The sequence below is a fragment of the Heteronotia binoei genome, chromosome 8 (assembly GCF_032191835.1).
Source record: "Heteronotia binoei isolate CCM8104 ecotype False Entrance Well chromosome 8, APGP_CSIRO_Hbin_v1, whole genome shotgun sequence".
NCBI lineage: Eukaryota > Metazoa > Chordata > Lepidosauria > Squamata > Gekkonidae > Heteronotia > Heteronotia binoei.
In genome coordinates, this window is record NC_083230.1 from 35,133,919 (window position 1) to 35,160,562 (window position 26,644).

The following is a 26,644-nucleotide window of genomic DNA, read 5'->3' on the forward strand; positions in this document are numbered from 1 at the left end:
TAGGCCCAAGAAGGAAGATTTGATTATTGTTTGTGTTACAGCATGATAAATCAGGTTTGGATTTTTTTTTTAATTTTTTTTTTCAAAATGGTTTTATACAGCTTTTGAAGAATGACAAGCAAGCTTGCCAATAGCAAGAGCTAATGTTTCAGTAGCTTTCCTTGTAAAGTCTGAAAAGGAAAAGTAGCCTCAGATCGGATTCATTCCTTTTCCAGAGAGAAAAGCAAAATGCTATGGCATATTGTCAGAGCTGCTTTACTGCCATCATTAAGAAAGGTCAACTGAATTAATTAACTTCTTACCAAACATATTGCTAACTGTCCCGTGTCCTGACACATTTATGGGGAAATGACAGATACAAGAGAACTGATTTGCCTTGGGTGCTTCTTTCCCCCTTGCATTGTACATGACAGAACCAAGATTTAACTTTCAGCGTAGTTGTCCAGGAAAATAACTGCTTTGACAGATGGGAGCAGGTACATATGGAAAGGAAAGAGTGGAAGAAGCCAGATGAGGAAGCTCCAAAAAAGCTGCATTTTGTCTCCACAAACATAGTATACAAGGTCTATTTATCTGGGGGGGGGGGAATAATTTCCACTTATTCAACTGATACCATCTGTTCTCTCTCTCTCTCCCCCTCATTGCGAAGTGATACTTTGTAACCTAATGCATATTAATGAATGACCCCTTTATTTATATGTGTTGTTTCACTTTACTGAATGCATATTAAGGAGTGTAGCGAGGTTTTTGCTTGCATGAAATTGATTATACTCCCCTTCTCATGCATGCACACACAGACACAAACCAAGTCTGTGTCCTTATCTATTTCATCATTTCTTTCCTTTACATCTTACCATATCCCCCTGCCCCACAATTACAAACTGCAGTGCTTGGCAAAATGAGTCTAACTCAAGGCTCCCTCCTCCTTCCCCTTGTTTTAAAGAAGCAAACAGCCCTTTTAAAAACAACAAGGGGTGCACTGTGAAGGATCTGAACCAACAGCACTTAGGGAAATCATACAGTGATCATTTTAATTATTGTAGAAGATTAAAACTCTCCTGGTTAATGCTGTCTTTAAAAAAAAAAACACCATGTGTGTCAATGCCACCTGCATTATCAAGCAGACATTTCTATTGGCCTTCTTGAGTGCCAGGGTGTGTGTGTGTGTGTTTTAGAGAGGGGGGGGAGGGAGCGGGGAAGTCATTTGCCACAATCCTTAAAATGTAGTCTGGCAGAAATTCAATAACTGTTTGTGATATTCTCATTCAGTCTTCGTGCTTGGTGGCTTTTAGGTCCTGACATGACACACAATTGTATTTGCTGTAATCCAACCATTGGAAGGAGGTTTTTAAAAAGGCTGTCCAGCATCTTACCTTATTACTTGCCAAGCCCAGAGAAACTGTGCAGTTGATTTTGCACTGGAAGGCGTTGAGAATCTGCTTATTATAACACACTTTTTTTTTTTGCTTGTTTTACAGCTAGTAAAAGCAGCCGTTTGAGAATCCTGTGGGGAGGGCGAACCTATTAGATTAATGAGGATTTAGTGGAGATGGTGGGTGGTTTGAAGCAGACAGGGGTCCCTTTGTATTTCTCTCTAAAAGAGTAAAATGTGGAGGTGGAGGGAGTCAATTAGAATTTAAACTTAAAATAATGAGAGCAAATGCATCAATAGTAAACTGCACAGCACACAACGATATAAACAAGATACTTACCCTACCAGAAGAGTTGCAGTCTTGAAACAGTCCTGCATGTTTGGATTCTTTACTTCAGGTAACCTCATCTTGATGCTAAGGTGATGAAGCCAAGGAGATGTATGCACAGATACCATACTACACGGTTGTTTCTATATATCCTGTAATGTGAGGAAATCTGTGCTGAGATCCTTTGCTTTTACCAGAGCTCTATTGCTGGCTGTTGAAAGCTCACAATCCACTGGAGCTGGAGAGGGAGGGAGGGAGACAGAGAGAAATGCCTGCTAGCGTTTCTTCTTCTTTCTCCTTGTTTCCATGGTGGTTAGTGGTGCATCCTTCACCCGATCAGTTGTCACACTGACATGGTACTGCCTGCTCAACGGTCATTAATAACTGAACACCCTCCACTCCCCAGAGAGGAGCCAATAGCTTTAGAGTGCCAAGATGTAGCACTCGCAGCTGCTCCAGTCTGGTTGGTTGAGACAACCTGTCTGTTAGATGACATTGCTGCTTAGGGTACAAATAGAATGGAGCAACTCCTTTCTGTACTCCGAGGCATTCTTTCTAGTACATGAAAGAGAAGCAGCATGGTTTGCATCCTCTGTGAAGCTACGCATTATATTTTACGTACCAGAGCAGGGGATCTGTGTTCAAAGCAAGTGAAAACTGGATTGAATCTCTGTACAAGAGAAAACTGGGTAGATCTGCTGCTTGCTATTGAACATCCTAGTTATGCAAGAATGAAGTACATTTGTGAATCTTACTGGCTGTTGGAGCTTTCCTATGTTTGTTTTTTTGTCTTTTAAGTTTTGCTGCATAAGTTGATTGACCAAAAAAATAAATAAATCTGTTTCACATCTGTTTCTGAACACGAATAAGGAAGTTACTGAACAAAAAAAAATCAGTGTAATGCAAATGGTAGCATTGTTTGTTGTCATGCTTCTAAAATACAACAGATAGATCTTTTTTATTTTTCCTAACCCATGGTAATGCATCACTGACCTAGTGTTTTGATGTCTGACTCCAGACGTAAGAAGGAATACTAGCCCCCAGGTGTGACCTGGAGAATTTCTCAGGAGAAAATGGGTGCTTTGGAAGGTGGACTCCATGGCATTGTACCCCACAGAGGTCCCTGTCCTCCCCAGGCTCCATTCCCAAATCTTCAGGAATTTCCCAACCTGGATCTAGCAACCCTACTCCTCCATCCCTTGCTGGTGGCAAGGAGGGATCTAGCAACCCTACATAGGTTTGTTTGCAAAATAATAGTTAATGATATAAAGGTTTTTTTAAAAAAAAATGCACAAAAATATTCTGGAAATTCTGACATTCATTCCTCCCAGTTGTAACCAAACAGATAACATAAACAAATAGAATCATAACCATAAACCAACCTTCTTATTATTTTAATCTGTTAAAAACATTTTCACTATTTTGCATACTAATTAACTGCCCATCCCCTAACTGCTATTTCTAATTCCATTTAATTGTCTGACAGTGTGCTTGCCCAAGAAAACTCACCTTGAATAAAACTTAGGCTGATTCCGCATTAGCCTTTGCTCCGGCTCCGTGTTTTCCCCAGGGCAGATGTTGGCCTGAATTTGCCCTGAATTCATCCCTTACTTTCAAACGCCCTCACTCTTTATGGTGTTCCACGAGATTTTGGTAATGTGCCCTTCACTATCTGGGAAGTAATCTGCCATAACATTTGATCGTTCACAATGTTATTCCCCCCCTCAACTAAAAGCACTTCGTGCTATCATACTTTTTTTGACAATAGTTTCGTTACAACATCACGAAATGAAAATCAATGTTACGCAAACTAATTTTAAGATGTGCTGATGCCACTTTTATCCACCACCGCCCCTCGCATGTTCCTCAAGAGGGAACTTGGCTATGTTTATAGCCCTTTGCTGATGTGCTGGGGACAATACTTTAGATACCACCCCCCCTTTGGGCTCCTTTTTAAATAGTTTTTTCCTGAAAACTGTGTGCTTAGTATTCCAGCAAGTGTGTGCTGAAGTGTATGCTTCGTGCTTTAGACAATAGACCAGGGGGCAGATTAATGGCGGTGGCCTCAGCGCGCATAGAGGGCTCACGAGAACTTAAGATCACATGCTAGAATCCAACACATCTCTTTTCCAAGCCACCCAATAAGCATGTAGCACCACATCCGCTGGCCAATCGGATTCCACCTGTGGTTTTGATCGCGAAATCAGATTCCCCAGGCCTTAGATAAATGACCAATGGCAGGTGGGAAGGAAAACACGTGACTTTGCAAGTATTGCACCTCTGGTGTTACGTCGTAACGCAATAAAAAGGTTACGTTGTAACGTGAACACGCATGCGTGTAAAAAAAGAAGGAACTACATGAATGAGTGAGGAGGGAGGGGAGGGTGGAAACTCCAGGAGCAACAGTACTGCGGAATCAAAACACACAGAACAGATTGGGAATTGTATCCAGGAGAAATCCTCTAGTGTGGAATTGGGAAATCAGGCCCACATGGAACAACCCCGAAGCGAAAGGAAGGCAAACGGTAAATGCGGAATCCACTTTAGTCAGTCTTAAAGGTGCCACTGGAATCCAAGTTTGTTCTATTGCTTCAGACCAACACAGCTGCCCACCCAGTTCTAAACATTGGAAGAACACAAAACCCAGATTCTACAAATACCATGCATTCCTCAGAGTGGACTAAAAGGGACTAGTGAATGAGACAAAAGTTTATGACAGCCAATCCACAGGACTAAAGCACTCATACCTACTGTGGATGACATAATCTGTAGATCCTACTTTATACCTCTGAAGCAATCTGGAAGGAAAGATGATATTTCACATTTTCTATGGAAAAAAATGTGACCAGATGCTTAAAAGACACACAAAAATACTGCACAGTGTTTAGCACTACACTTTAGTACAAAAGAAGTTAGTGGTGTGACTACTAGATTATACTCCTAAAGAAAATTCTATAATTACTTACTAATAAACAGGGTTCTCTAGCAGAGACAAAGGTTGAGAGTACTGTGGCCCATAGAAAAAATGGAGCAGGCCAGTAACCATTTTTTTTTAAAAAAACGTAAAAGCTGGGATTTATAAACAATTTTACATGTTCAAGGGTGCTGTTTTTTCACTGAAGTGAATGATGATCCTCACATGCCTGAACGTTTTAGGTGTGTTTCATGCTGCTTAAAAACACCTGTATAATATCCAGGCAGCATTTATTGTATGACACAAACAAACTTTACGCCTTTACATGCTAGTTTCCTAAGTAATATATAGTATGTGAAGTTTGTACGAAAAAATCTGGGAAACTAATTAGTATATGAAATTCAGATTATGCACTTATTAAGTTACTACATAAATGGTTCATTTTGGTTGATTGCTCTGAACTGTGTAATTGGAGGGATAGATAATTAAACCAATGCAAATACAACTACCATAATAGGAATATGAGTCTAAATGCTAGATTTTAAAGTGCTTGTCTGATTTACAGGTATATGTGCAAATCTTTCAGCAATATTTAAATAATATGCTCTAGTCACAGCAAAGGAATATTTTAACTTCATTTGGATTATTTTCAAGGATGTTTTAAAGATGTTTCAGAATGCTTGCAAGGCAAAACCAGTTTTATAACTTCAGACAATTATGATGATTAAGGTTCATTAGCAGTTCTTCTCCTGCTGATTTCACTACGATGATTTGTAGTTTTAAAATAGCTAGGTATTCTATTAAGCTCAGATTTATATATAGATCAGTGAGTTGGTGTTTATGTTATATTTTACATACTTGAACTTTTGAGGTAGGGGCAAGTAAGATGTACCATGCACTATTTTGTATGTGTGTATATTGCATATGCTCAGGAAACAAGTAAACAAAAAACTGATTTAGGGATCTGTATGAACACATCTCCCTGCAGTTGGCAAAAGTTCTGCTCATGAAATATGGCATATACAGTGAACATGTGAATGGAGGAAGGACAGTGCCCTTGGCTCTGAACGCATTCAGTGGAATTTCTGTACTACATGCATGCAAATTGGAAAAAAAATATGAGATATAATTCATTCAACCAAGCACAATTTTCGTACAAAAGCAAAGTCTGTTTTCTGCTAATATTTGGGTTGGGATTGGTTTCAAAATAAATAGTCCTGCTCTTCATTCCACCTTTTTTATTGTAAGCATTTTGTGGTATAAACAGAGATATGGTATCTCAACGATATATGTAATTGCAAACATGGCCATGATTTGCAGATTTTTCCTTTAAAAAGTCAACACAAAGGTGTGGATTGAAGAGATCTTTCTACAGACTTGAGGGAAACCTAGATTTGCTCAAAGACATTTACCACCACCACCCCAAAACCCCAAACTTTGGCAACAACAAAATGGCTGCAGAGATTGTCATGAGAACTATGTCATCATTTTGGGGTTGTTAGGCATCCCCTGAAGGCCTAAAACATTCCCTGCTTTGAGCCAGCCAGCCTCCCTTTGCAGAGCCTACTGCCCGCATCCAGTAAACTCCTACAGCAGGAAACATGGCCACTTTGAGCGTTTATCCTTCTAGCCACAGCCACATCTGAGCCACCCAGCTGGCTGATGGTGAGGAGAGCTTGAAGCATTCCACTCAGAGACCCCACTAGCTGGCCTTTGGCTGCACGATATGGAATTTCCTCTTTCCTATGAGTCTTTGCACTCTCCGTGTTGCATTTCTAAAACGCATGTATTTTTAAAAGTCGTGAGTGAATGTTGTCAACTACTAAACTGAAAGCATCTCACTGGTCAAGTATCTCATTCCAGAAAGCCCTCCATAAGCTCCCAGTTTTTGCTGCCTAATTGGTGCTACAAAAATGGCAGTATTATATACTATGTGATCAGGGTGTCTCCCCTGTCAGGTAGTATAACATAACTATGTAAGTATGTAGTATGTAGCTGAGAAGAGTATGTAGCTGGGACAATAGTATGTAGCTGGGAAGCCACTTTTAGCTTAGTTGTTACACACTGTGGGCAAAGAACTGGTGTATACAGCACATTTTAACTGGCTGCATTTAGAAATAAACAAATCCCTGTGTCATGGTAGCTAATGTCCTCCGAGCAGGCACACAGATGCAGTTTCTAGGCATTAGTGTTTATACAGCAATTCCAGGACCAGGCATCAAAATTCAGTTCCAAGGTTCAGGAACCGCTACAAATCTGACATGCAGTCCAAGAGCACAAATACAAAGATACAGACCAGGGTCAGAGACATAAAGGACAATCCAGAACAGAGGCAGCAAGGTCAGTAACAATCGGATGAGTTGCTTCCACACAGCCACTCCACCTTTGTTGCTTTTAAGCACCATACTGCTCAGTGGCCTGTATTGTATCATGCACCTGCTAGCTGTCTCAGTTCTGCTCCTGCAAGTGCTTATCTTCGCTGTTGATGCTAGGCCAGTGCTGTACTTTCTCCTTGTCCTCTTCTGTGGTGTTTCCAAGGCCCTGGCGATGGGGGGTAGGGTTGCCAGCAGTGTTCCCTCTAAACTGAGTTAGTGTGAGCTAGCTGTCAGTTTTTTAGCCTCTGGCTCACACATTTTTGTCTTAGCTCATGAAGGATGGTTCCACAGCAAACTAATTTATGCAGTAGTTCACAACTTTAATGCAAGTAGCTCACAAAGTAGAATTTTTGCTCACAAGTTTCCACAGCTTAGAGGGAGCATTGGTTGCCCTGTCCCTTCATCTTGCTGGTGGGTGGATTTGAGAGTCATTCCAGGAGTAGGCAGGGACATCCTCAATGTGCTGGTGTCACCTGAAAATGATAGCATCACGTCAGGGGTGGTGGGGGACCCATCACCCTTCAGACCCTGAGGAGCAACCAGCCCCTTCCAACTACCAGGGTCAACTGGGAGACAGCCCCGTAGCCAGGATTTGAAGAATTGGGGGGCCCTTATTTTTTTCAGGGGGCACATAGTGGCCCCAACCTCCATGGTCTTCTCTCCTACCACCACTGAGGAGGAAAGCTGCCAGCTCACTGTCATACAGCTTCCCCCATCCCCACAGCTGCCCCAAGGTGATCCCTTTTCACCCCTCTTCCAGCAGTTCTGGTGGGGAGCTACTCAGAGGTTTAGATACGTGCTGCACGGTCTGCTGCCCTTACCTGTAGCATGATCCAGCTAGGCAAGCCTGGCAGGACAAAGGGGGTGGGGGGTGGTGGAAGGCACCACCAAGTCGCAACTGACTTCTGGGGCTACAGGACCTCCAATTCGGATTTCTTCCTGTCGGAGGGCGAGCCGAGGCTGCCCAAGCGCAGCTGCCACCCTCGCTTGGATGGCCAGCGAGACCAGGCCAGAAAACCCCTGCAGGCGAACATCATCTCTCCACTGATCACCAGGCCCGGACTGCAGCCGGGACCTCCACTTGTGTGCACCAGCTTACCCTACCCTGCCCTGTCTGCAATGCAGCCATCCGCCCCCTACCCCCGCCACCTCACTTGAGGGCCAGAATGGCCTCTTCTTGCAGGCTCCCTCTAGCCCAATGTCAGCCCAATGTGGAGCTTAACTTTCATTCCTGGGTGCTGAAAGTGCCCCGTTGTTTCAGCTTGCTTGGGGGTGAGAGATTTCTTCCAGCCCCAAAGCAAGCAGAAGCAACAGGGAGCTTAACTTTCAGTCCTGGGCACTGAAAGTGCTCCATTGTTTCTGCTTGCTGAGGGATCAGAGATTTCTTCCAGCCCCTAAGCAAGCAGAAGCAACTCGGAGCTTAACTTTCAGTCCTGGGCGCTGAAAGTGCCCCTTTGTTTCTGCTTACTGAGGGGTCAGAGATTTCTTCCAGCCCCAAAGAAAAAGAAGCAACAGGGAGCTTAACTTTCAGTCCTGAGCTCCAAAAGTGCCCCGTTGTTTATGCTTGCTGAGGGATCAGAGATTTCTTTCAGCCCCTAAACAAGCAGAAGCAACAGGGAGCTTAACTTTCAGTCCTGGGGGCTGAAAGTGGCCCATTGTTTCTGCTTGCTGAGGGGTCAGAGATTTCTTCCAGCCCCTAAGCAAGCAGAAGCAAGATGGAGCTTAACTTTCAGTCCTGGGCTCCGAAAGTGCCCTGTTGTTTCTACTTACTGAGGGGTTAGAGAATTCTTCCAGCCCCTAAGCAAGCAGAAGCAACAGGGAGCTTAACTTTCAGTCCTGGGGGCTGAAAGTGCCCCGTTGTTTCTGCGTGCTGAGGGGTCACTGAAAGTGCCCTGTTGTTTCTACTTACTGAGGGGTTAGAGAATTCTTCCAGCCCCTAAGCAAGCAGAAGCAACAGGGAGCTTAACTTTCAGTCCTGGGGGCTGAAAGTGCCCCGTTGTTTCTGTGTGCTGAGGGGTCACTGAAAGTGCCCTGTTGTTTCTGCGTGCTGAGGGGTCAGAGATTTCTTCCAGCCCCTAAGCAAGCAGAAGCAACAGGGAGCTTAAGTTTCAGTCCTGGGCTCCAAAAATGTCCCATTGTTTCTGCTTGCTGAGGGATCAGAGATTTCTTCTGGCCCCTAAGCAAGCAAAAGCAACTATGTATGACGACAGCAGAATGGAGAAGGATGCAGCCGAGGCACTGGAGGCTGGTTAGGGGACCCAAGTCAGGGGGCCCTGCCTAGCAGTCAGGGGGCTGTTCCCCCACAGGCCCCCTTGTAGCTACGGGCCTGCTGGGAGATGACGACAGCAAACATGCATCCCTCCTTCCTGCCAAGCCAGCTGGTGAGGGAACTCCCAGGGGCTGGCTGGGGCTCAGAGGCAGATGGAGATGTAGCAGCTGCCCCCCTTTCCTTCTCCCTTCTTCCTTGGCTGGAAGTCGACTGCCCCAATGGCAGCACTTCCATGAAGGCAAATGTGCATCCCTCTTCTTCACTTTCCTCCTGCATCTCCAGTCAAAAGGATCTAGTAGCAAGTGATTTGAAAGACCTCTGTTTAGGACTCTGCAAGTTCCAGAGTAGACTGACTTCTTGTAAGGCAATGCATCATGTGTTCACTAGTGTGTTCACAGTATGAATCAAGCTTTGTTTTTCTTTGCCATAGACAGAAAAAAGTTCGGGAAGTTAGTATCACTTCCAGGTTGTTGAACAAAGCAGTAGACAAGTGCACCTTTAAGACCAACTAAGTTTTATCCAGAATGTAAGCTTTCGTATGCTCTAAGCAGACGTCATCAGACAAAATTGGAATGGCAGGCAGCAATTCTTGATATAAGTGGGCAGTGAGTTGGTCTGTAGAATCATGGGAATGTTTTTAGCAGATTAAAAGAATCACATATTGGGATCTGTGTTTGTTAGTGTTAGAACAAAGCAGGGCTGAAACAACATTGGAGGGTGATAAAAAGCAGACTGCTGTCACAGGTATGAAGTGCCATAAATCTAGGTAACATTCTGGCTTTGTTAGTTTGAATAGAGGGCATGGTTTCTCAAAAGGTTATAACATCCATTATAGTTTGCCATTAGAAAAAAAGGAATACCTTAAAATACAGTGGAGGATGGGTTAGTATATGCAATAAGACAAACAGCCAATATCCCCCATTTGAGTATGTCAATACAAAAAAACAAAAAACACAAATAAAAGAACCCCAGTATTCTGATACGCTGTTCTAAAAGAGAAATACATATTAGTTAGCCATTAGAAAAACGGTGCATTAAAATATAGTGGAAGGTGGGTTAGTATATGTAATGAGACAAACAGCCCACATCCCTCATTTGAGCATGTCAACACACACAAAAAAACATTATTCTGATACACTGTTCTAAAAGAGAAATACATTGGAACACAGTGGATGCACAGCTCTACTCAGTGAGAGTTGGTTTAGCATATGTAATGAGATAAAAAACCAATATCCCTGTTCAGTCCTGGGGAGGTGTTTGTTCCAAGTTTCATGATAATTTGTAATTCAGCAATTTCTCTCTCCATTCTGTTCTTGAAGTTCCTTTGGAGTAAAACAGCCACTTTGAGGTCACCCACTGAATGCTCAGGAAGGTTAAAGTGTTCTCAGCTCTGTAATTCCTGATGTCAGATTTGTGTCCATTTATCCTTTGGTGTAGGGTTTGTCCTGTTTGCCCTATGTAGAGAACTGAAGGGCATTGTTGGCATTTAATGGCATAAAGAATGTTGGAAGATGAACAAGTGAATGAGCCTGAGATGGTGTAGTTAATGCTGTTAGGCCCAGTGACTGTGTTGTCCGGGTGTATGTGGCAGCAAAGTTGGCACTTGGGTTTATTTCAAACTCTGGTACCAGTGTTCCTGCTCAGATGAGATGTTGTATTGTTGTGGATGAGGAGTTGTTTGAGATTGGGGGGCTGTCTGTGTGCAGACAGTACTTTTGAAAGAGAGCTGTCACTGTCCAATAGAGGTTGTAAGTTGTTGATGATATGTTGAACTGTTTTCAGTTGAGAATTGTGTGTGACCACTAGTGGCGTTTTGTTATTGTCTCTTCAGGGTCTATCTTGTAACAAGTTTTCTCTGGGTATCATTCTGGTTTTGTTAATCTGTTTCCTGACTTCATCAGGTGGGTACTTTAGTTCCAAAAAGGTTTGTTGTAGATCCCTCAGGTGAGGATATGTCAGTAGGACTGGAGCAAACGTGGCTGTAGCATAGAGCCTGGCTGTATACAATGGATCGTTTGGGATGTTTGGGATGGTAACTGGAGGCATGCTGGTATGTTTGTTGGTCAGTAGGTTTCCTGCATAAGGTAGTGTCTATGCGTCCATCATGCATTTTTACAGTGGTGTCCAGAAAATGTATTTCTTGCATAGACTGGTTCATTGTCAGGTTGATGGTAGGATGAAAGTCATTGAATGCTTGGTGGGATGCATCCAGTACTTCTTTACCATGTGTCCAGACCATAAAGATGTCACCAATATAACACAGGTATAAGGTGGGTATGAGTGGGTGGGAGTCTAGGAAGCGTTGCTCCAATTCAGCCATAAAGATGTTAGCATATTGTAGGGCCATGTGGGTGCCCATGGCTGTACCATTGATCTGTAGAAAAAGTTCATTGCCAAACCTGAAGTAGTTATAGGTGAGAGCAAAATGGCACAGTTTTGTGTCAAAGTCAGCTGTGTTTTTATCAGAGATTATATTCTTTACAGTTTGTAATCCATCTAGGTTGTTGTGCTGGATAATTTTGATTAAGGCAAGATCTATAAAGAGCACCATTCTGGCCAGTTATGATTTAAGCCTCATTTACAGTGGATACCATTCTTCAGGAAACTGAAATTCTGGTAAATCATTTCTGATAGGCAGTTTAAGCCAAACATATGCACTCCTGGCATCATTCAGAATTTTGTGCAGGCTCATCAGAGGATGCACAGATCATATAGTTGTGTCTTCTATAAAAGTATATAGGCATTATAGGCATTATCTTGTACCTTTAAATTACATGACAATCCTAAACACATGTTCTTAATTGGTTATCTGTCTGAAAAGGCATGTGACAGACCATCAAACTCATCATGTTTAGGCATAAAGAAAAAAAGGTATACAATTTGTAAAAGCTGAGTTGCTTAGCAAAGGCTAAGCAATATTGTGTAAATAGAAAAATTACATAATTATGGATGAAGAGACTGACTCAGTGGTTACAGGAACCAATTTTATTAAGTACATCATGTACCAGTGCATTATGAGTGTATAAGCTCTTCATCAGGAACCAAGTATTAATACTAAGATAACACATTTAGAAGTTCACATTACATTATCCACAATCAAATGGTGCCTAAAATCCAAAAGAAATGTAAAAACAAATAGAGAGAAAGCTATATATATAATCATTGCATTCAATCATAATGTAAATGATCCATGATAGGAATGAAAAAACTTGATGCTGGGGTCATTCACCTATCCTACATCTTCCTCTGCTGCGATGCCAGAATGTGGGCACCTGGGTAAATTGGAGTTTGATTCACAAAGTAACAAGCTGTGTTCATGCCCACTGCGCATAAACCTCTAGTTGCCATGCCATCAGAATACAACCAACGTAAAGAGTTAATCTTGCCAACAGAAGAAACTAATAATTTATTTTAAAGAGAACGCTGTGCAATAAGTCATCTCATAAACATGTCATATAGTTTTAAATGTGGTATTATGGCCACAGATGTGGTGAAACCACCATGGCAATCTGGTGTACACAACAGGCCTCCCTCATAGAACTGCTAACATGGATATTTCATTTTAAATAGCCTCCACACCATGTTTGTGAAAAGTAAATTTTAGGCTTTGCTTCATAGTAGCAAAATCAGGCACCTTTTTGAGGGGGGCGTGGCTCCAGCTTCATACATTATGATGATAATAGTGATGAGATGTTGCTTTAGGTCAGGGGTGTAAAACACGTATTTTGGGGGCTGAATCAGGCCCCCAAAGGGCTCCTATCAGGCCCCCGAGCAACTGGCTGTCATCTGCTTCCTTCTCCCTATATCTTACTTCATTCTGTATAACAGCTTGCTTTACAAGGCTTGCTCAATTGCACAGGAGCTACAGAGCAAAGCCTCTGTTTTCTCTGCTGGCTGAGGCTCCTCCCTTGGGGAGGAAGGAGGGAGGAATAGCTTGCTTTGCCAGGCTCTCTCAGTTGCACAGCAGAGCTACTGAACCAAGCCTCTCTTCTTTCTATTAGCTAAGGCTCCTCCTCCCCCCCCCCCCAGTCCCCTGGGGAAGGAAGGAAAGAGCCAGAGCTTCCTTTGCCCAGTTCCCTGGATCCCATGGGAGAAATACAAAGAAAGCATCTTTAAGACCAATGAGTGCTAACATTTAAGCATGTTTTAAGTTTTATATATATATATATATATATATATATATATATATATATATATATATATATATATATATATATATATATATATATATATTTATGTTTGTGTTCTTTATAAAATTTATATCTCTGCTACCTAATCTTAAATAGGTACACACATGACCTGGCCCAACATGGCTCGGCCCAACCCGACATGGCCCAGTCCAACAAAGTCTCGTTTATGTCAGATCTGGCCCTCATAACAAATGAGTTTGACACCTCTGCTTTAGGTGGACCACAGAGAAGATACCAAGCTAAGTCTTCAGAGAAATTGAAAATATTGTTAGTGTTTAACATAGTGTTAAGACTGGGCTGAGCTCAATTTAGAATTCTTGCGGAATAGCCTGCAAAGTCTCCATTAAAATGAAACTGAAGATGGAGGTGCTTTATGACAGCTTGCAGCCAGGATAAATGCTGTCTGGGTAATAAAATAAAACATTTAAAAATGCTAAAGTCCACCTAGTTTCAAAAGTGGAACACAAATCCTCTGGGTCTCACTGAATATAAAAAGCAAAAGCACAGTAAGTTCTTACAGTAGTATTTTTTATAAACAAAGAACAAACATTTTAATTCCCTTGAAAAACATTTTTTTTTAAAGTGTGCTATTTCATGTTGCTACTTTTCAATTTGATTTGAAGATTTATCGTTAGGCGTGGATTGGCATCACACTACTAAGACGAAGTAAAACATGGTTTTGATAGTAATGATAAAAACTTGCAATGGATTATGCTGTAAAAAGGTTACAGATGGAGAAGCTTCGTACATACATTACTGCTTATGTACGGCTCTGTGTCAGAATACCTGTTTTACATCATGGTGACAAGGTTCCCTTCAGGTCCATTACAAATCAGAGCAATGTCTCTTAGAATCATAGAGTTGGAAGGGACCTCTAGGATCATCTAGTCCAACCCCCTGCACAATGCAGGAAACTCACAAACACCTCCCCCTAAATTCACAGAATCTTCATCGCTGTCAGATGGCCATCTAGCCTCTGTTTAAAAATCTCCAAGGAAGGAGAGCCCACCACCTTCTGAGGAAGCCTGTTCCACTGAGGAATCCCTCTAACGGTCAGGAAGTTCTTCCTAATGTTGAGCTGGAAACTCTTTTGATTTAATTTCAACCCATTGGTTCTGGTCCTACCTTCTGGGGCCACAGAATACAATTCCACACCATCCTCTATACGACAGCCCTTCAAGTACTTGGATGGTGATCATATCACCTCTCAGCCGTCTCCTCTCCAGGCTAAACATCCCCAGCTCCTTCAACCTTTCCTCATAGGACTTGGTCTCTAGACCCCTGACCATCTCCGTCGCTCTCCTCTGGACCCGTTCCAGCTTGTCTATATCCTTCTTAAAATGGAAAAGCAAAAAAGTTTGGGCAGATGATACAACAAGAAATATCTAAAATTTTGGGATATGACTTTAAGAAAGTTGCAGAGACTTTTCTGTTGGGATTACAAATGGAAAAATTTTCAAAAAAAGATAGAACTCTAATTTGGTACTTGCTCTCAGCTGCTAGGACACTGTATGCGCAGTTGTGGAAGCAAGAAAAAATATCAGAGAAATGGGACTGGATCGTGAAACTTTTATCGTGGAGTGAGATGGACAAACTAACAAGAACTTTAAGAGACTATGATTTGGAAGTGTTTAAAGGGGAGTGGAAGAAATTTAGAGGATATATAGAGAAAGAGTGGAATGTAAAAAGACATTGGACAATTTTTTTAATAATGAGTATGAGAAAAGGGAGACATTGAACTTTGATTGGTTAAGGGTACTTTTTATAAGTGAACTCAAGTATATAACTTCGGCAGGAGTCTCGTAACGGAGGGAGGGGGGATTAGAAAATATCATATGGGTTAGGGATAGTAATGATATAAACAGACATTGTTACCATATGTTATTAATAAAATTGTTTAAACACTAAAATGTGGTGCCCAAAACTGAACACAATACTCCAGATGAGGTCTTACCGGATCAGAGTAAAGCGATACCATCACTTCTCATGATCTGGACACTATACTTCTGTTGATACAGCCCAAAATTGCATTTGCCTTTTTAGCCACAGCATCACACTGTTGACTCATGTTCAGCGTATGATCCACTAAGACCCCTAGATTTTTTTTTGCACATACTACTAATAAGATAAGTCTCCCCCATTTTATAACCATGCATTGGATTTTTCCTACCTAAATGCAGAATTTTTCCTACCTAAATGCAGAACTTTGGATTTATCCCTGTTAAAATTCATTTTATTGGTTTTAGCCCAGTTTTCCAGCCTGTCGAGGTCATCCTGTATCCTGTTTCTATCTTCTTCTGTGATTGCAACACCTCCCAATTTAGTATCATCTACAAATTTAATAAGTATTCCCTCTATTCCTTCATCCAAATCATTCATAAAGATGTTGAAGAAAACAGGTCCCAGGACAGATCCTTGAAGCACTCCACTTGTTACTCCTCTCCAAGAGGATGAGGAATCATTCACAAGCACTCTTTGGGTGCGATCTGTCAACCAGTTACAGATCCACCTAATGGTAACAGAATCCAGACCACATTTTACCAACTTGTCAACAGCAAGCTCTTTTAGAACCCTTGGATGCAATTCATCTAACCCTGAGGACTTAGTTTCATTTAAAGAAACTAGGTGTTTATGTACTACCCTAGGTTGGAACTGCATTACCCTCCTTATATGTTCTGTTTTTGCCATGCTGAGCACCGTTTCTCTCAGAAGAGAAGACTGAGGAAAAGTAGGAATTGAGCAGTTCTGCCCTCTCTTCATTATCTGTTACAATTTTACTTTCTTGCCCTCGCAATGGGCCTTGCTCTTTTTCTTACTCTGAACATAACTCTTTTTTGTTGTTTTTAGCATCTTTGGCTAGTCTAAGTTCATACTGAGCTTTAGCTTTCCTAACTTTTTCTCTACAAGCACTGGTGATTTGTTTATATTCATCCTTGGTTATAAGGTCCTCTTTCCAATTCCTGAAGGAGTCTTTTTTATTTCTCAAGTCTTTAGAGAGCTGTTTATGGAGTCACTTCAGCTTCTTTAGACTTTTTCCATTTTCCTTCCTCCTAAGTATTTCTGACCATGGGGTTTTACTCAGCATAGTTCTAAGTTTATCAAAGTTTGCCTTTCTGAAGTCCAACCTGTAAGTCTGACTATGTATAGCTTTTCCCTTCCCTAAGACTGTAAATTCCAAAATCACATGGTCACTACTGCCCAGGGTACCCACTATTTCCACTTCTTCAATCAATTCTTCCTTGTTGGTGAGAATCAAATCCTTAGAAGTTTGAAACTAGTATGTGAAGGAGTTGTCTCTTGTGAAGTTTCATGATATTGCTAATACCCCTTGATTTTTTCCATAAATACTTAACTAATAGTATTAGTGATAAGGAAACATTAATATGGTTTTTATTGGCAAAATGGTGGCCTAATTGCTATCAAAACTTGTGTGGCAGCAATCATGAATTCAGGACAATGGAAAATGTAGCTTAGGAAAAGGCATGAATCAGGAAATTCAATTCATGTTCATGATTCATGGCTGAACCATGGATCAAATCAAGCCAATAGGTTTGTTTGCAGAAAGCAAAACAAAAAATGTTGAACAGTGGGGAGGCGCTCCCTGATGTTCAGCAGTTTTGCTTTCTTGTGCAATCTCTTTAAAGGGACTCCACAAGAAAGCCTGTAAAAGTTAAGCAGTCGAGAGGAACTTCTCATTGCTCAGCTGTTTTGGGGGGTTTTGTAGGGAACAGAAAGCTTGCATTTAAAGGGATTTGGAGTCCCCTTAAACCCAGGCTTTCTGCTCTATCCCCATGTCACCATTAACTGCCACGAACTGCTTTAAAAGTTCACAGAAGTTTGTTATGGTAGACCCCTCAAAAATTTTGGTTCATGAACCACAAACAAGGCAACATTTGTGATGAATTTTGCTTTGTAGTTCAGTTCCCTAATGTAGCTACATCCCTAATGTAGAACCAAGTAGGGACATATGAACATATGAAGCTGCCTTATACTGAATCAGACCCTTGGTCCATCAAGTCAGTATTGTCTACTCAGACTGGCAGTGGCTCTCCAGGGTCTCAGCTGAGGTTTTTTCACACCTATTTGCCTGCACCCTTTTTAGTTGGAGATGCCGGGGATTGAACCTTGGACCTTTCGCTTACCAAGTGGATGCTCTGCCACTGAGCCACTGTCCCTCACCCACTGGAAATGTTCCTGATTCCCTGAATCATGCTATGGCAACATTTAGGGTCAAATGAAGATCTTTTAAAAATGCTTCCTAATGCTGAGTGGTGACAAGAAAAAGAAGGTTTGACAAGGTTAGTCACCACTAAAACAACCACCCTTGTGTTGCATCAATGTGTTTACCAGTATTCCCCTTCAGAAATGGCACTCTAGGCACATTTACAGAGTCAAACAGCATTTTGATTTATTTGAACAAATTGGTAGGAAAAGGGAATCAATATTTGCATAGTGTTTGGAATGTGGAATTGGTAGACAGTTAAAAATAATTACAGAACTGCATCATATGGTGATGAAGACATAAGATGTTTTCAGACTTAAAGCTATTTTCTTTCACTGAAAGTATTATAGATGTTACAATGCTTTTTCTTAGATATTAACTGGTTCTTGGTTTCCTTGGAATTTAATATTCGTTCGTTGCACAGAGTTAAGGATATACTCAGCTTTACCCCTTTTTGTTTAAGACTAGGGCTTTCCTACTAGACCCTTTTCTCTGGCAAGATGGTTATTATCTTTCTTTTAAATCAATAAACCTGTACTTTCTCTGGTGGTCCCGGTAGTGGGTCAGTTCTTATTACTGGAAATGTAGCTCCTCCTCTTCCAGGATAGGGCCGGCTCAAACTTGATCCTGGAGGGGGGGGGCTTATCCCCTGGTTTCCCATACATATCAAAGCCTCACCTCCCATCTCCACTATTTAAAACAGGGACGGAAAAAACACTCCTCCACTTCAAAAGGTTTTCCAACATCATACTACCCCTTTGTAGTCAAAGACCTACATTAGGGGAGCTCTAAAAGGAACCCAAAAAAACAGAGAACGCTGCTCTCCGGAAGAAAAAACGTGCAGGGGGAAAAACACAGCATAATGATCTGTCTGAACCTAGATATTTCTTAAGAAAATCATGCATACTTGGAAGCTGTCCCACATCAGAGGGTGGGTAGGACTGACCCACTCCAGGACCACCAAGAAAGAAGCTTCACGGTAAGTGAAACAAAGCTTCCGTTCTCCGGTGGTCGTGGTAGTGGGTCAGTCTTTACTACTGGGACATAACAACGTGGTGCATCCCAGGGTGGGTTTAGCAGCTTCCCCAGGCAGACAGCATGCTATTGAAAGCAACCTCTGTTGAGGCCAGCTTATCTATCCTGTAATGTCTGGTAAAGGAATGAATTAAGTTCCATGTGGCTGCCTTACAAATAACTTCCAGTGAAGGAAAGGAACTACAGGCCGCCAGGGTGGCCACTCCCCTCAAAGGGTGAGCTGTAAAACTTTGGGGAGGATCTAAATCTTCAACTTTATAGGCCTCCCTGATACAGCCCCTCAACCACCAATGTAAGTTTGAAGCTGTGAATGTCTTCCCTAAAGATGCTTTCTTAAAGGAGAGGAGCAAAGCCTCAGTGGATCTGAATGGGTTAGTCCTGTCTGTGTCAACCGATTTTGGGGGCAATGCCCCTTCTTCCCAGATACCAATCACCAGGCAGGAGGCTTTGTTGTTCAGAGAAAACCACTTTATTTTCACTTCTGCAGAAGAGGAGAGGAAGATCAGGTAACAAGGCTGTCTCCCTCTAATTTGTTTTGGCCAAGCCCTTGCCTTTTATAGCATTCCCGACGTCACAGATCCCTATCTCGCTCTGTGGCTGTTTGCCATTGGTCAGAGCTCACAGTCTACCTCGACCGGCCGTCAGGTGAAAGCTTTAGCCATATAAGGTAAAAGTTACAAATATCTCCGCCCAGCAACACTTCCTCTTGTCAGAACTTGTAACTTCTTTATCTATATGCTTAGCTAGAATGGTACTCAGTTAGCACAACCGACTCCATATTGTGAAATTTACTAACCCTGTGATTCTGCATTTCAAACAACCACTAACCACTGAAGGGTGACGGATAACCACTCACAAACATCTGCAGATGCTCTTTGAAGATCCCACTTCTAACACCTCTTATCTATGCAGTAACAGTGCGCATGACTCAACTGAGTATACAGCTCTAAAACCAATTTTACCCTAATGGTTGATTAATTCTTTGTTGTGCACTCTACTCACTATTTATGCTGAATATTATAAACCACTTTACTTATAACAGTTGTCTTGTTAGCATATAAAAGAGAAAGAAGCATTTTACTTTTGCAAGCTTAAGAGGCTAATATATAGAAAAACGGTGAGGGAGGGGGAGTGGGTCCAATACTAGCAAGCTATTGAGAAGCTGCAGTAGGAAATGGCCTAACCACAAACCGCATCAGGAAGCTAGTGCTCAAAAAATAGCTCAACTGTCAGACAGGTGTTGAGGAGAGTGTGGGGGCTCTTTCTAAACCTTCTATTGTCTTGAATAAATGAATATTAATTATTTTTCCTAACATCTGGACAGGACATAGGACCCAAGAACATTCGAACAGTGCCACTCTTTCATCCTGTCAAGTAATTTATTAATTTCATTTATATCCTGCCCTCCCCCACCTTGGCAGGCTCAGGGCGGCTAATGGGTTATAACAGAATGAAGGTAAAATTGCGTGTTCTGATCTGTGAAAAGGGAATAACCATCAGTGCCGGGCGTCACACAACCAATACTCTGTTGATGCGCTTAGAGCTCAAGAGGGTGATCTTTAGTGACGCAACAATGAAGGTTGCACACAGTAGTTGTAAAACCACTATATACAGTTTATTTACACACCATTCACTCTCCACTCCGACAATATGTTCCGCTGCTCTCCAACTTCCTTAACCCACACATACCAAAGTGTCTTTGTACATTTATACATTGAGTAACCAATCAGCATCTTGCTGTGTCATGCTGACTGTGCTTCTGGCTGATGCAACCTCTGGCACACAGCCACCTACTGTCATTTAGATGATCTAGCCTCTAGCATCAGTTTCACTTTCACAGCATGTGTTAGAAACTGTCACTTCTGTCAAATATAAGCGACATACTCCCTCTAAGCTGTAGAGTCCTGTGAGCAAAAACTCCACCCTGCGAGCCACCAACACCAAAGCTACAAGCCACCGTACAAACCAGTCCATTCCGGGGCCACACACCCCAAGCCAAGACGAGCATGTGTGAGTCATAGGCCAGAAACCATGAGCCAGCTCACACCAACTGAGTTAAGAGGGAACATTGAATGCAATGTTATCAACATGAAAAATGCATAATTTCTTGTCTATGGACAAGACCCTCAGCTCCAAAAAACCTCCTAACTGATGTAACGCCCAGTGGAAATTTTGCTTTATACATCAGCTCCTTCAGACTACGGAAGCCATTAGTTCACAGGGCTTCTTACACAGAACCTAGAATACCCCATTCAGCTTCCTAGTGGGGCCTATGTACTGTCCCCTAAAGGAACTTCTTAACCTGTTGGTTGTAAAACCAAGGACTCTGTCTTGGAGCGCTTTTTCCAAAGTTCTCAAGAATCCTTCCTGATTCAGCCTAAAGCCATGAGGATTATTGGCTTTGGCACCTTCCCCTGAAATATCCATGCTTTGACTTTCTAACTGAGTATCATTATTGGATGAAGGGGAATTTGGCAGCTAGAATTTAGTTAGAATGCTGAGTCCTCCATGTTGAGTCTCTGGGCTGCAACTGAAAGTGAAAGCAGTTCCTCAGTCTGAAGCCTTACTCCCTCTAGGACCCAGGGGCTGATTCAGTATAAGGCAGCTCCTAAAATGGCTGCATTTCCCTCCTTTTTTCTCCCTGAAGGTCTGCAGCCTGAGGTGAACAATGGTACCTCATTACCCAGGGGAAAAACAAACCTCCGGCTCCCAACCTCACCAGAAGGAAGGGAGGGAGAACTTTTTCTTAGCCATTTGCCCACCAGGTTCCCTTTACAAGTGAGTAACATTGGGGCCCAGGCAGAAGAAAAGGAAAAATGCTTATCAGTGCCCAGGGCACAACCCTACCTTATTTGCTGGGTTCATCTAGCTTGGACCTCCACTGGTTCTGAATAAATCATCTACACCAGTATTGATGAGGTCTCAGCCTTCTCCAGATTGGGAGGGTCCATTACCATAGGGATTAGGCTCCTCCTCTTCTGGAATAGTGTCAGTTCTTCTTCGATCCATTGGGGGGGGGAGTGGCCTATTGGTGAGATAGGACGTGTTCGGCATGAACGGCTTTGATCTTTTTTTTTTTTTTACTTTGCTTTGGTTTGCTCTGGGCGAGCAACCAGAGAGTGAGACGTGGTGGAGTCTCAGCACTTAGGCGAGTCCCAGCCGCAAGTTCCCTGCCAGCATCTGGGAGCTTTCCAACAAGGGCGTGAGGAGGAGGCTTCTCTCACGGGCTGCCGATTCCAAAGGGCCCCCCTTCCCCCCTCTTCTTCTCCGATGCGTTCGGTGAGAAGTGGCGAAGACCTCCAGTGGCCCCACGCAGCGCCACGGGAGCAACGTGTGCAGAAAGCCAAGGCCTGACGAGCGGGCGTGCACCTCCAGAGGAATCCCAGTAAGAGCTGCGACTGACGGGTGTGTGCTTCATGGGGGGAGGAAGGGGAACTTTCTGAAGAGGAGGAAGCACCCACTATTCGCTCCAGGATCTTTGCCCTGGAGTAATATTCCAAACTCCTACCTAAGGTTCTTCAGGAGATGGGGTTTGAAGCCACTCCAAAGGAGAAAGATGATGCCAAAGTTGGGGGTTTCTCAGACATGAATGCCCCTCCCCTTTCCTTCCTTTAGCATCATCAAGGCAAAGTGGGAACACCCTGCCAAACCTATGACTAATCCGCAAATATTTTCTAAATTTCATGGTCTCATTCCAGAGGCGACTAAACGTCTGAAGCTGCCTACAGTGGATGACCCAGCGAACAGCCTGTTATCCAGTTCAGTGCTACCCATGGACACAGACGTATGCGATAGACATATGGAACAGACCCTGCGCAAGGACTTCGAGGCCTAGGCCTGGTTGGTCCAGGCCACAACGACCTGTTTGCCAGGGCAATGCACTCCTGGGCTTCCAACTGGGCCACAGCTGACAGCAGGGCACTGAAGGAATTCAAAGATGAGCTTAAGAAAATTTCTCTGGCCTCCACATTCGTGGCCAATTCAACTCTGGACGCTGTCCAACTCTCTCTGCTTGAGTGATGTCTTGTAGTATGGCGACCAGACGGAACCTGTGGCTATGTACCTGGGAGGCAGATGCGGCTACGCATGCCAAAGTAGCAGGAGTGCCTTTCAGGGGAGCGAAGCTGTTTGGAGATGAACTGGAATGATTCCTCATCGAAGACAAGGACAAGAAAAAGGTGTTACCATCTAAGAAGAAAGATACTAAACAAAAGAGGCATTTTCAATCTTCAGGACTCAAAAAAGCCCTCTCGTCAGTCGACCTTCAGGTCCTTCCAGGGGAAATGGCAGTCCAGACTTCAAATGCTTCATGGGAAAGTCAGAGCGTAGCATTCTAACAGATTATTGACACCATGTTAGCGTCTAGAAAGGGATCCACTAACAGAATTTACAATACTTGGAAGGTTTTCTTTAAGTGGTGTGCAGAAAAGGGTTGAGATCCAATGAAGATACCAGTCAGAAAACTGCTTCTCTTTTTACAGGAGGGGCTAGATAAGGGTCTTTCTACCAATACAGGTAGCGGCAATTTCTGCCATGCGTGGAGCTAAGAAAGGGGGGTCCCTGGCGGTTCACCCTCATGTCGAGCGTTTCCTAAAAGGAATGGTCCTACTCAATCCACCTGCAGTTCACATATTGAACATAGTGCGGAAAGCTTTGAGTAAGCCCACGTTTGAGCTCCTGGCTACTTGTAGTTTAAAGGATTTGGCCTTAAAAACTCTTTTTCTGGTAGGGATTACCTCGGCACGGAGAGTGTCAGAGCTAAAAGTGTTATCAGTGGACAAGGAGTTGTGCATTTTTCACGCAGATCATGTGGTCTTGCTTCCAGATCCCTCCTTCCTTTCGAAGGTTAATTTGGTTTTCATAGGACCCAGGAGATTGTCCTACCCTTCTTTTGCCCCAATCCACAGAAGGAAAGGGAGAAGGAATGGCATTGCCTAGATGTTAAGAGGTCTTCGAGCTTCTATGTGGACAGAACCAAGGGGTTCAGGAAGTCAGACTCCCTTTTTGTTTCGTTTAGCTCGGCTTCTTTGGGAAAACCGGTCTCTTCCTCCACCATTAGTAGGTGGTTACGTGAAGGTATTGCAACAGCGTACATAGCTCAGGGACTGGTGTTTCCCAGTGGGATTACGTCCCATTCGTTATGCGGGGGTGGCCACATCGGCAGTGTATAGGGGTTTCCTGTCTCTAGAGTCCGTTTGCAGGGCGGCTACTTGGCGGTCCATCCACACCTTCACAAAGCATTATAAGGTGGGTAAGTGGGCCTCAGTGGAAGCAGCGTTTGGCCGCAAGGTGCTGCAGAATGTTCTGGGTTAGGGGAAGCCTGGTATCTCCCTCCCTAAGGGCCTACTGCTGTTGTATGTCCCTATGGTAATGAACCCTCCCACTCCTGGAACCACTGGAGAACGGAAGATTGTAAGAACTTACCGCGAATCTTCCTTCTCAGTTGTTCCAGAGTGGGAGGGCCCAACCTACCCAGAGGTGAGAGTAGCTTCCCTGTTTGATGATTTGCTAATCTGGTTTGGGGGTATTACCATTATTGTCATCGGACAGTTAAGTGGTGCACTGTGATATGTTTTTGCCTCTATGGGTTCCCTTCTTTGATTCAATAAACCTTGAGTTGGACCAAGATATTCAAGGCTGTTGGTGTCTGTTTTGGGAGCTGTGGTTTTTTTCACAGAATTTACAGAACGGGGGAGTTACAGCTTGGTGACGACTGGGGAAGGTCCCAGGGGATAGGCCACTCCCTCCCTGGTGGATCGAATAACCGACCCTATTCCAGAGGAGGAGGAGCCTAATCCCTATGGTAATGGACCGTCCCACTCTGGAACCACTGAGAAGGAAGCTTCAGGGTAAATTCTTACAGTCTTCCATTCTGGGCTAGCACCTTACTCACAGGGTGCAGCCTTGGACCACCATTGGCTCTGAATAAATCATCTACGCTGGGATTGATGAGGTATATTGGAAGCCGCCTGGAGGGGAGGGGGTTTGAGGGAGAGCCCCAAATTTGGAGGGAACCTGCAGGGGACTCTCCCCTACAAAACTGTCAAGTTCCAAAAAGATTGGACCAGGAGGTCCCATTCCAGGGACACCCAAAGAGGGTGCCTCTAGCCCATCATTATACCCTATGGGCCATTGAACTCAATGACAACATAGGCATAATCAAAGGCTGCTGGGGGACAGGGGGTTTGAGGGAGAGCCCCCAAAACTGCAGGGAACCTGCAGGGGTCTCTCCCCTACGAAATCCCCAAGTCCCAAAAAGATTGGTCCAAGGGGTCCCCACCCCACAACAACCAGAGCAGGTTGACATTCAGGCCACAGAAAAATGACCTGTGCCAAAGAACCAAAGCAGCAGACTACGAGAGGCCCAAAACAGCAGAAAAGCACAGACCAAAAATAGAAACCAGAAATGGAAACCAGCTCCCCCAAACCCACCCCACAACAGCCACAGCAGGTAGGCACTCAGGCCACAGGGAAGTGGCTTGTGACAAGGAGCCAGAGCAGCAGACTACCAGAGGCCCAAAAGCAGCAGAAAAGTGCAGACCAGGAACACACAGGTACAGTTCAAGAATAATTTCAACAAACCAGTCAATGTAATAAAATTCTAAACTGATTAAAACAAAGAATCCCAGCCAGACCAGAGCCTCCCAGCAACCCCCTCCAACAAAAAACCAACCAGATACCTCAAAGCAGGAGGAAAACACAAGGTTTTCTAAAAGTTAGAAACAAAAACCTGCTTATAAAAATTCCCCAGTTCCCTTCCCCACAATAAGGGGGAAAAGGAAGGATCTCAGCCAGTCAGATGCTGAAGTCCAGGTCCAGGATCAGGAACACCATCAGGTCACAGAGATCAGAGCAGCAGCGCACTGTGCCAAAGCAGCAGAGGCTCAACACCAGCTCATAGTCTCTCTGTGGCAACAAGAACAGCAATGGAGTGCAGGAGGCAAGAGATGGTGAATAAATACCTTCTCTCTGCCCATAGACAGAACAGAATAGTTTGAAAAGAAATAGTTCTGTTCTCTGATTGGCTTGAGGGGGGAAACATGCAATTCCATTGGAGAATTGCAGTTTCTCCCTTCCCCCTACTTCCCACAACAGAAACAGCCCCGCAGGGTCCTGCAAAGCCATGCATTAGCTATCTGCAAAAATGCATGACTCTGATTGGTCAGAGGCCTACTCCCCCCATCACCCCAGCCAGAGGCGGGAAAAGGCCAGGGAAAGGTGGAAAAGGGAATCGCAGACTGCCTTTTGCCTTTCCCCAGTGTTTTCTATGGAAGGAATAGCCTTGCTGAATATTTCCAAATAATACCGTAATTATTCGGAAATCAGGTATTTGGAAATACAAAATAGGCTCAAAAGCCTATATGGAATACCTATTTCCGAATATTCATCGAAATGCTTCTATTCGGTAAATATTCAGTAAACCCTTTACCAAACTGACAGCCCTACTCTCCAACTTTCACACTCCTCTCTACAGTTAACCACAGTTCTCCAATCAGATCAAGCTGCATGAGCTGTCAATCAATTAACTCACTCTCTTCCAAGCAGTACTGCATATAAGTATGCCTTTGCTTGCTGTCTGTCACAGAAGGCCATAGAAGAAGGGACATGGATGACAAAGATTTGTGGCAGGAGTGGTACAGAGAGGCCTTCAGAATCCATCATATTTCTAACAATATCAGGGGCACAGTTGAGTCAAAACTTAAGGGGAGGGAAGATCTTTACTATAGAATTAAATAAGGTTTACCTAAGCCTTTTCCAAAATAATTCAGATGGGGTGTTCATGTTCTTCACTGTTTCCTCATATATATATATATAACATTTGTTACTCTCAAGCTGGTTACAGATCGATGGTTTAAGTCTCCCTGGCAGGTGAGTGGATCTAAAAAGCACGTCCAAGTGCACACATCTGCCTACTGTCCCTGTCCCATACGCACCTCAT

At 43.3% G+C, this 26,644-nt stretch overlaps 2 protein-coding genes across 2 annotated transcripts in view; one reads left to right on the forward strand and one right to left on the reverse strand.

The window, feature by feature from the left end:
- Positions 1-2,123, reverse strand: part of LRRN3 (leucine rich repeat neuronal 3) — a 70,031-nt gene extending 67,908 nt beyond the window's left edge. The window contains exon 1 of the mRNA XM_060244886.1: positions 1,713-2,123. The gene's annotated coding sequence lies outside the window, so the exon portion shown is untranslated. The remainder of the gene's footprint in view (positions 1-1,712) is intronic.
- Positions 1-26,644, forward strand: part of IMMP2L (inner mitochondrial membrane peptidase subunit 2) — a 919,024-nt gene that overhangs the window by 380,345 nt on the left and 512,035 nt on the right. The gene's annotated exons all lie outside the window — the stretch shown is intronic.